We start from the raw sequence: 10,885 nt of genomic DNA on the forward strand, positions 1-10,885 counted from the left end.
TCCCCCAAACTTGGACAACTGGTCCACTGATTCTTTTTTTTCTTTTATAAGATGCTCATCTTACTATTCTTGCAACTTTTTTTTTAAGATTTTATTTTTTTCCTTTTTCTCCCCAAAGCCCCCAGTACATAGTTGTATATTCTTTGTTATGGGTCCTTCTAGTTGCCGCATGTGGGACGCTGCCTCAGCGTGGTTTGATGAGCAGTGCCATGTCCGCACCCAGGATTCGAACCAATGAAACACTGGGCCGCCTGCAGCGGAGCGCGCAAACTTAACCACTCGGTAACGGGGCCAGCCCCGTGGTCCACTGATTCTTGACCTTGCGGATCTAGATAACTCAATTGGTAACAAAACAAAACAAAAATATTATGCATAGTTTCTTAAAATTAGGAACATTGCTAAAAGCATTCCTACTTATAAAAGCTGTATTATACAAAATAACTTTAACAGACCAATCTTAAAACACAGTGTAGCATCTTAATTTGCATAGCCAAGACACGGACCACTTTGCCAGGTGAGACCTAGTGGAAGCCCCTGCCTGTTTGACTTTCTGGCATTCTGCCTAGTGGATGTCACACTCTGGATCAGAAGCACATGTGGAGGATAGTTGGAGGGTCAATCTCAGAAAAAAAATATGAAAAATCTCAGAAACATGATAGAAAATGAAAAGAGATAATATAGGGAATTAAATTGTGAAATATATCACGTCTATTATTTTTTTGTGACTGTAAAATTTACATCAATCTTAAAACTGAAAACAAAGGAAATCCGTAAGTGTCTCTAGAAGATTCCTAACACTGCCCTGTCAGAGGGTGCTCCCCACTTTCGACCCCTAGTGCTGTAGTCACAACGACATCCAAGTGCACGGGTGTGAGGGGCATTCTACAAGGTGACTGACCTAGTGTCTTCACAAACTGACAAAGACAAAGGTGGGGAGGAGCACTATTCTGGCTCACAAGAGCCTTCGCACACAACGAACAGATGTCCTGGATGGTCTTTGGTGAGAGCCCAAGTTGAAAACACAGATATGGAGTAAAAGACATTCAGGGGTCAGTTGAGGCACTTAAATATGGCTAGCTTATTAGAAATAATTATTCATTCATCTGGAGTGATAATGCTTCTATATTACATAGGGTAATCTGCTGAAGCATTTTGGAGTGAAACTTCATATAGTCTACAATTTTAAATGGTTTAGTGAAAAAATACATAGATGAAGGATATGTGGCAAGATGATAATTTACAAGTGTTGATTATACACTTTTTTCTAATTTTCTTTGTCTGAAAATTTTCAAAATAAAATTCTTTTTAAAGTATGTGGATGTTATTCCTGTTCCCAAATTTTAAAATTCTTAAAATAATGAGAAAAGGCATGTTAAAATTGGCTTCAGAAGATGAGACCGGTACCTTCCAAAATGAGCTGGCAGATGAAGTCGTGCGGCAGCCTTCTTCTGAGGCAGAGGCCCTTGTCATTAAAACAAAACAGAACTAGAAGCTCAGGCTCACCTGGGATTCCTGTGCCGGACAGTGCTATGCCACAGTGTCGCATGTCAGGCTGCAAGGCCAGGTGGTCACCCTAGGAGACAGCCAAGGCCACCAGAGGGAAGAAGTGTTGGACCCTGTTGGTTTCAGTGTTTCTGTCTCCCAGACTTAGCAAAACAATTGGTCAGAATAAGCCTTGGCGGCACGATGTGATAACAATAACAAAGAGTAACGTTATCAATAGTAATCACACTGCCCAGCGTTTACCAAGAACTCAGTGAAGGCCTGATACAGGGACGTTAAAGATGATGCTTAATATTAACGAAGATGGGGCATGTCGCATTCGCTGAGCTGTGTGGTCGTTACGGATAGCCTTTCCTCAAGCCAGGTGTCCAACAGAAACGTACTAAGTCTTCTTCCTTAGTGTCTCCTTGGGCAAGCTCTCACAGTTAAGACTATTCAGTGACTGTACCAGGGTCACATGGGCAGCTGGGACACCTTTCCCTCCTAGGCCCCCCAGTCCCTCTCCCCTGCCTGACTTGTCTGTATCCTTCTTCTTCCAAGAGAGCTTCCCCCAACCCAAGCTGGCTGGAGCTGCCTCCATGCTCCCATCCTTCTGTGGTAGCCGGTAGGATAACATACAGTCCAATGAGCCACTCCACACAGTTCAGGACCAACAAGTTCAGATCTCTATTAACTTGTTTTCATATCTCCACTAATTTTTCAACTTATTCCTCCTGCTTCCACCTGCCTGGGCAGCCAGAAACCCTGTGTCTTCCATTGGGGAGCTCCCTCTATGCCCAAATGCTCAGGAACAGAAGGAATTAACCCAGTCTGAAGAAAAGTGTGGGTATCATCAGTCTAGCTTCCCCATCCAAATGCCAGATTGAAGTCAGTCCCCGAGGGCTGCGGCTGCCCAGGGCCACCTGAAGTCAATACTCAACTCACTTCCCGGGTTATTATGAAGACCGAACAACACACCGTAGTGGGTACTTGGCGAAGGACTACGAGTACGTTAGTTGTTGTATAGCCAAATGTTGGGTCAGCTTTGTCTTATTTAATACTTTCTACTTTACAATAAAACTACAAAATTGCCTTTTTATAAAATGTTCTCAACCATTAAGTATTCAGCATGTGCTCAGAGGTACTCACACAATATTCGTTTATGCAACAAATGTCCTGTAATAGACAGCCACCTTCGGGAGCCTACACTGGATGGAGGAAGCAGCAAATGCAAAGTACCTTTCCTCTGACATGTGCCTGTGAGCAGTGCTGTGGGCAGTCCGCAGAAGATGAGCCTGAGGCTTTAAATTCAGGTTTCCTGAAATAGTATCGTATGGAAATAGGATGAATGTAAAGTTTCCTTTTCTCCCTATCCAGTACCGCCCTCTTGTGGAGCCATGGATCCTTTGCAGCACCTCTCGACTCCTGGCGGCTACAGAAAGGGAAATGGAAACACCACATCAACACACTGATACTGAATTCAAATTGATTTGTGAACATTCAAGTTGAGCCACTTTAGGCAAAGCCTTTATTTCCCTTGTTTTTTTCTTCCAGAAAAACTGTGTCCTACCATGAAAGTATCACGTCCTGTGGGTCCTAGCGTCTTATCACAGGGCACATGGGGCAAAGGCAATGACTTGTGTCAATCAAGATATAGAAGGGAAAAGCAAGCTTTCTGCTGCCTCTGGAAGGGCTGCCTCTTGTTCCAGGCTGCTATGGAGAGCGGCCTCCTTGTAGAGACTCCTAAGGGAAGAAGAAGCTCACAGTTCTCAAGCTTGAACAATTGAAACATGGTCCTAAGGACTTCGAAATCTTGATGCATGTATGAAAAGCCACAATTCCTGCCATGTCAAAAACAGAGCTGTTTTCTGTTTTTCAAGAGGTGACAACTTAGGCACTGCTTAGTACTCTGGGACTACGTAGGCACCTAGGAGTGCTTAGGTACTGCTTGGGCCAGGCTCTCACCTTGTTCTGGGTAGACCCCTGCGATAGGCAAGTGACTATTCAAGGACAAGGCTGAGGCTCTAGAACCATGTGAGAGTCGTCAGTGCAGCAGGCAGAGTTACAGCTTTGAATTCTTTTTGTTCCATCAACAAAACAAAAATGTGGATTGTTTTCTAATTATGAGTTGGGGCACTATGTATGTAAAACAGGTGCTGCTTTTTGTGGCACATGAGGGTTTTATTGGAGAGGTGCTAATAGGAGCCCAAAACTGGAACAGTCATCTTCACCAGAAACTTCGCAAGACTCCGGCCTCCAGAATTGATGCCTCAGGGCCTCACTGAGGAAGCATGACTCAGAATACAATTCACTGAGAGAAGGTATTTTGTTTGTTTTGTTCATGGATGTACACCGCAGGGCCATGTAGGCATTTCAACGTTCCTTGAATGAATATGCGAAGGAAAAGTGCTCCCCGTTTCCTCATACAAACAAGCTCTGCCCTGGGACACAGAAGGGTAGGTTTGATAGCATCTGAAGACAGAATCTCGGGAAGAGCAGTGCCAGGACAACTTGATTTCTCGTGGCGTTGGTTAATCAGTCTGACAAGAAAGGAAGAAGGGAGGCCTGGAGAGTCATGTTCCTCAGTGTATGTGATGTGCCAACGACTCACAAAAATGGACTAGGATACTTTGAAGGGTGGCATTGTCCCTGTGTGGCCAGGTGGGAGCTCAGAGTCCTGGTTATTTGGATACGAATGTAAATGTGACTTTGGTTCTGAAGCTGGTGTGCCCTTCAGTGTAACTAGCACATATAGGATTAACCACCCCGTGTCACCTCAGCGGCTCTTTGCTGGTCTGCTATTCCCTTATTCCTAAAGTTGAGTGCCTTGGAGGTTGGGTTCCCTTCTTGAGGGAAAATGCTTTGAATTTCTCACCAAAGATGACAGCTCATTTCCCTCAATATTTGTAAATCTTGCTTAGCCCATTATAATGTCCTCCTCATTAGGCGTTTTGTCTCCACTCTGGTCCGTCTTCAATGCAACTGCCTAAATCTTCTGAATTTTACAATCATATCTCCTCCTGCCCTCAGGAGTGCCACATCAAAAGATCAAGAAATGCTGCAATGGGTCTTTGGATGCAAAAATGTCATGAATTTCAGATCCCACACATTTCAGAGTTTTTCTGTCTCTTGTCACTAAAACCTTGAGCAGAATATTCTGCATTTCTAGAATCAACTTCTTTTTCTCATCTACCAAGATATTTTCCATCTTTCTGTGACTCTTGAAAAACAGAACCATATTCTTTAAGTATGCCTACCTCTTATTCACCCTTGAACACACGAGGTGCACACATTATCAAATCTATAATCCTATATGTTTATAATACTATGTTTAATCTGTGAGAAACTCTTCAGAGCATTAGCTCTTTATATAGAAGCTATTGATTGGCAAGGAGTGAGCCCTAAAATAAATCAGGCCAATTATGGTAGCTTTCAGTTGAGGGTTCCTGGGCCAATCAGAGCCCTTTCTTGAAATTTTTGAACTTGGGACGTCCCCTCAAAATTCACATGTTGAAGCCCTAACCTTCGATGTGACTGTATTTAGAGATAGAGTCCTTACGGAGAGGCTTAAGGTTAAATGAGGTCATAAAAATTGGGCCCTCATTCCAATAGGATAAGTGTCCTTATAAAGGGAAGAGACACCAGAGCTCTCTCTCTTTCCCCCAGAGGAAAGGCCATGTGGGGACACAGCAAGAAGGTAGCCATCTGCAAGCCAAGAAGAGAGCTCTCATCAGGAACTGAATTGGCTGGCACCTTGATCTGGGACTCCCAGCCTCTAGAATTGTGAGAAAATAGATTTCGGTTGTTGAAGCCACCCAGTCTGTGGTATTCTGTATGGCGGCCTGAGCAGACTGACACAGGTGGCGAGCTGGGAAGTACACGCTACCAGAGGACACATTTCTGCCTTACTGAAGAAGGGCTCTGAAAGAATGAGCTGAGACAAGAGGTGTGGAGAGACCCAAAAGCACTCCAGTTACATATTTACACAACAGGGGTCAGAACACACCCAGAAGCATTCCTCTTTATTCCTTTTTGTACTTACCATGAATGAATTAGTGTTATACTAAGAAAATGTTTCTGAAATAGTAGTATAATATATGCATGATACTTAAGTGTTCTATAAATGTCCATTTCTTTTTTACTCAGCCTGCTTAATAATAATCTGTAAGAAAAATTCATCTCTACCAGTTAAAAAGCTTGATTTAAAACCAATTATCACAAATTTATTATTTAAATTAGGCTACCGCCACCTTGGGAAATGAGCATAAAGTATCTTTCAAGACTTTAAATTAACTGGTATTCAAAATTGCTTCTTGAGAAACACATCTTTTTTGTTTTGTTTTCTTTGCTTTTCTATCTTTCAATCCTGTAAATGGTTCTGTTAGCTGCTCTTTGTCTAAACTTTTATTGATAAATATGGATGGAGGTAAACAAAAGAAGACACTCTTAGCTCCTCGTCCATGACAGGAATTTCTGGTCTATTCCTTCTTACTATGTTCCTACTAAGGTGGAAAGAAACCTTTTGAAAAATCAAGGTGATCATTAGGATAGAATCCAGGTAGAAAAATGATCAAACTGTAAAGATGTGTTTTTGTGACCAGAGTAGTCAAAATGGTTCATCACATACTGATTTCCCAGAGCAGATACTGTTTTAGGAAAAAACACTGTGGGAAGAGCATCCAAACATATGGCACCAATTTCTTTGTTAATTGCATTAATTGAGGTAAAATTGAAGGAGATGTATTAAGGCCAAACAAGGACATCAGCCTTTAATCATCAGAATAATGCTAGAGAATATTTTTAGCAACTCCCAGGACGGAAGATGAGGGCTTCCTGCAAGAGGTCACTAAAGATCTGACGTAATCTCAGAATTAAAGGAAACAGCCAATCTTTCATTATATTAATGGCACATATTTACAATTGGAAACCAGTGGTCAAATCCAAAGTGATATATATGCATATGTATCCACACACACACACATGCATTATTTTCTAGCACTAAGGCTGCACAATCTAATGAGTTCCTCTTCCTCTAGCAGACTTCATGTGCGCTTTGAAATTACCATTTCAGTAGACAGCTCTCTAGTTTCCAAGGGTCTAATTTTAAACATTTAATCATTTTCCTCCCTCTGGTGTATTATAGGAGAAAAATTTAGAAAATGCCTTGTATTTTGATTGGTTTTCCTCATTAATGAGTTGAGTCCTTCAAAATATCCTTGACTTGTTTTTAAAAAATAAGAGATAAGCCACAGCTGTAAAACTATAATTTCAGTAGAGATAGGCAATCTGAGGAGATACGTGACCAGTTTCATGGGAATCAGAGAGAGAATTAAAAATTGCTAGTCATTAAGGCACAGGTCTACCAAACATAGGCAGTCATACAACGCTGTTCAGACAGAATAAATTCTATGGGGGAACCAGGCAGTAAATTTGTCCTAAGTATTTTTCTTTGTTTTTTCTTCACCTAGGACGTAACATGGTACATGGTAGAGAAAAAAAAATGGGTTTCGGAATAAGACATCTCAATATTAAATCTAGTTTAGATGTAATTTCTGTATGTTTGATCTCTCGCTAATTATATTTCCTCAGTTTCTAGTTCTTACTAATAATAATAACAACAGTTGGCTGGGATAGAATGTCCACACATTGGTTTATGTTTAGACTTCTTGCTAAATCAATACTATGGCAATCAGACTGTGTTGCATGTTATGAAACCAGAAAAGATGAATCTTGATGCTGTGTGAGGGACACAGCCATTTGTTGTGTTAGTCACTGGAGAAGAGATGACAATGGCTGCTTTCTTTTTCCAGCCCACTATGTTCCAACAACCCTGGTCTTCTTTCTGCAATTCAACCAGGCAAAGCAATTTGCCTTTCCCTGGAATGCTTGGCTCCTGACATAGCACCGCTGGCTCCTTTTATTCTGGTCTCGGTTCAAATGTCACTTCCTCTGAGGCCTTGCTAGCTTCCATTCCATTTTTCCTAAGAGATCACAGTGTTGATTCCTTTCTATAATTTCCCACTGTAGACCATTATCACACTTACGAATTTATTTACTGTTTCTCTCCACTGACTAGAATGTAAGCTCCATGAAGGAGCTTGCTGGGCTAGTTCGCAATTGTATTCTCAAAGCCCAGAACAGTGCCTTACACAAAGCAGGTTTTCGATAAGTAATCATTGGATGGATGGATGGATGCATGGATGAGGTAGGAGAAGGCCTAGGTGACAGATAGATTAAAGATCCTTCTCTGTTCATAATCTGACCACTTTTCATTGCCTTCATGACTGACACCTGTTCCTAGTCTCCATCATTTCCCAACTGGATTGCTGCAATAGGCTTCTTTATGGCTCTGCCTGCTTCTACCCTGGGTTCCCTGTGGTGTATTTCAGCAGGACGGCCAAACTAATCCTCTTTAAAACATGTAAGCCTCTCTTCTATGAGAAACTCTGCCATGGCTCCCCACAGCACTCGGAGTAAAAGCCAAAGTCCTTACAAGAATCTACAAGGACCTACTTGGTGTCGTCCCTCACCAGACGACTTCTCCCTGACTCAGTCAGCAGTAACTGCTCTTGCTTCCTGTTCCTTGAATATGCCAGGCACCTTAGGGCATTTGCTCTAAGCTGTTCCCTCTTCCTACAACGCCTTTTCCCCATATATCTGACTAGCGTCCTCATCTTCTACAGTCTCTGTTAAAATATGACCTTCCCATTGAAGCCTATCCTCACATCTTATTTACTGCTGCAACCAATCACCCCACCCCCACATCAGCTCACCCCTTTGGTCTTTTTTCCCCTAGAACTTATTACCTTCTAAAGTACTGTACCTTCATTTTTCTATTGTATTAACCATCTTCCCTGCCACCCCTCACTGCAGTGTAAACTCTGTAAGGGCAGGAATCTGCATCTTTTGTTCAGCAATGATTCCCAGGCACCTACAACAGTGTCTAGCACATGGTAGGCACTCAATATCTATTAACTGCAAATATTAATTTTGATGTATATATAGAAGAAATGTCTTGGGCAGTAGATTATGAGATGCTGCTCTCCACATGCATGCATACCGGGACCCGGGAAGATGGAGTCCCAAGCTAGACGCCTGTGATATTGCCAGCCTTAGGCAACTTGTGCAACTATCTTAAACAGCAGGAAGGGTTCTGCAAACCCTTAACCAAACTGGCTATAGCAGCATCGTAATTCTTGTTTTGATCATTCTTGCATTTTCTATATCTATTTGCATTTGTGTTCCCCAAGTAAATCTTTGTGAAACATCCCTGTCTGCTATGAGAAGCCAGTAATGGCTACCATTTATTAAGCACCTATTTTTTTAAATTTTATTGAAGTCATAATAGTTTATAATATTGTGAAATTTCATTGTAGATTATTATTCATCAGTCACCATACAAATGTGCCCCTTTACCTCTTATGCCCACCCATAAACACCCTTCCCCTCTGGTAACCGCTAATCTGTTCTCTATGTCAATATGTTAGTTTATCTTCCACATATGAGTGAAATCATATGGTGTTTGTCTTTCTCTGTCTGGCTTATTTCACTTAAGATCATATCCTCAAGGTCCATCCATGTTGTTGCAAATGGGACAATTATGTCTTTTTTGATGGCTGAGTAGTATTCCATTGTGTATATGTATACCACATCTTTATCCAGTCATCAGTCAATGAACATGCTGCAATGAACATAGGGGTTTCATTGAACTGTTGATTTCAAGTTCTTTGGATAAATATTCAGTAGTAAGATGGCTGAGCCATCTGGTATTTCTACTTTTAATTTTTTGAGAAATCTCTGTACTGTTTTCCATAGTGGATGCAACAGTCTGCATTCCCACCAGCAGTGTATGAGGGTTCCCTTTTCACCACACCCTCTCCAACATTTGTTATTTTTTGTCTTGGTTATTATAGCCATTCTGACTGGTGTAAGGTGATATCTCATTGTAGTTTTGATTTGCATTTCTCTAATGATTAGTGATGTTGGACATCTTTTCATGTGCCTGTTGGCCATTTGTATATCTTCTTTGGAAAAATGTCTGTTCATATCCTCTGCCCATTTTTTGACTGGGTTGTTTGTTTTTTCGTTGTTGAGTTGTGTGTGTTCTTTATATATTTTGGAGATTAACCCCTTGTCAGATGCATGATTTGCAAATATTTTCTCCCACTTAGTGGGTTGTCTTTTCATTTTGCTCCTGGTTTCCTCTGCCTTACAGAAGGTCTTTTGTTTCCCTTGCCCAAGTAGACAAGTAGCCCAAGTTGAATACCAATTCTATTCCATCGATCTGTGTGTCTGTTTTTATACCAGTATCATGCTGTCTTGATTACTAAGGTTTTGTAGTATATTTTGAAGTCAGGAATTGTGATGCCTGCAGCTTGTTCTTTTTTCTCAGAATTGCTTTAGCTATTTGGGGTCTTTTGTTGCCCATATAAATTTTAGGATTCTTCGTTCTAGTTCTGTCAAGAATGTCATTGGGATTCTGATTGGGATTGCATTCGATCTGTACATTGCTTTAGGTAGTATGGACATTCAAACTGTATTTATTCTTCCAATCCATGTGCATGTAATATCTTTCCATTTCTTTACGTCATAATCAATTTATTTCAATGTCTTATAGTTTTATTGATAGTCTTTACCATAAGTGAATGTTGGATCTTGTCAAATGCTTTCTCTACATCTATTAAGATGATCATGTGATTTTTATTCCTCATTTTGTTAATCCGGCATATCACATTGATTAATTTGCAGATGTTGAACCATCCTTGCATTCCCAGTATAAATCACACTTGATCATGGTGTATAATCCTCTTAATGCATTACTGTATTTGGTTTGCCGATATTTTGTTAAGGATTTTTGCATCTATGTTCACCAGCAATATTGGCCTGTAATTTTCCTTCTTTGTGTTGTCCTTGCCAGGCTTTGGGATCAGAGTGATGTTGGCCTCGTAAAACATGTTAGGAAGTGTTCCATATTCTTCAACTTTTTGGAATACTTTCAGAAGGATAGGTATTAAATCTTCTTTGAATGTTTGGTACAATGCTCCAGAGAAGCCATCTGGTCCTGGACTTTTCCTTTTTGGGAGATTTTTGATTACTGTTTCAATCTCTTTACTGATAATTGGTCTATTCGGATCCCTTGATCAGTTTTGGGAGGTTGTATGAGTCTAAGAATTTATCCATTTCTTCTAGGTTATCCAATTTGTTGGCATACAGTTTTTCATAGCATTTTCTTATAATTCTTTGTATTTCTATGGTATCCATTGTAATTTCTCTTCTTTCATTTCTAATTTTATTTATTTGAGCCTTTTCTCTTTTTTCTTAGTGAGTCTGGCTAAGGGCTTGTCAATTTTGTTTATCTTCTCAAAGAACCAGCTCTTTTTCATCTATCCTTTCTACTGGTTTT

This window comes from Equus caballus, chromosome 10 (genome assembly GCF_041296265.1).
Source record: "Equus caballus isolate H_3958 breed thoroughbred chromosome 10, TB-T2T, whole genome shotgun sequence".
Lineage (NCBI taxonomy): Eukaryota > Metazoa > Chordata > Mammalia > Perissodactyla > Equidae > Equus > Equus caballus.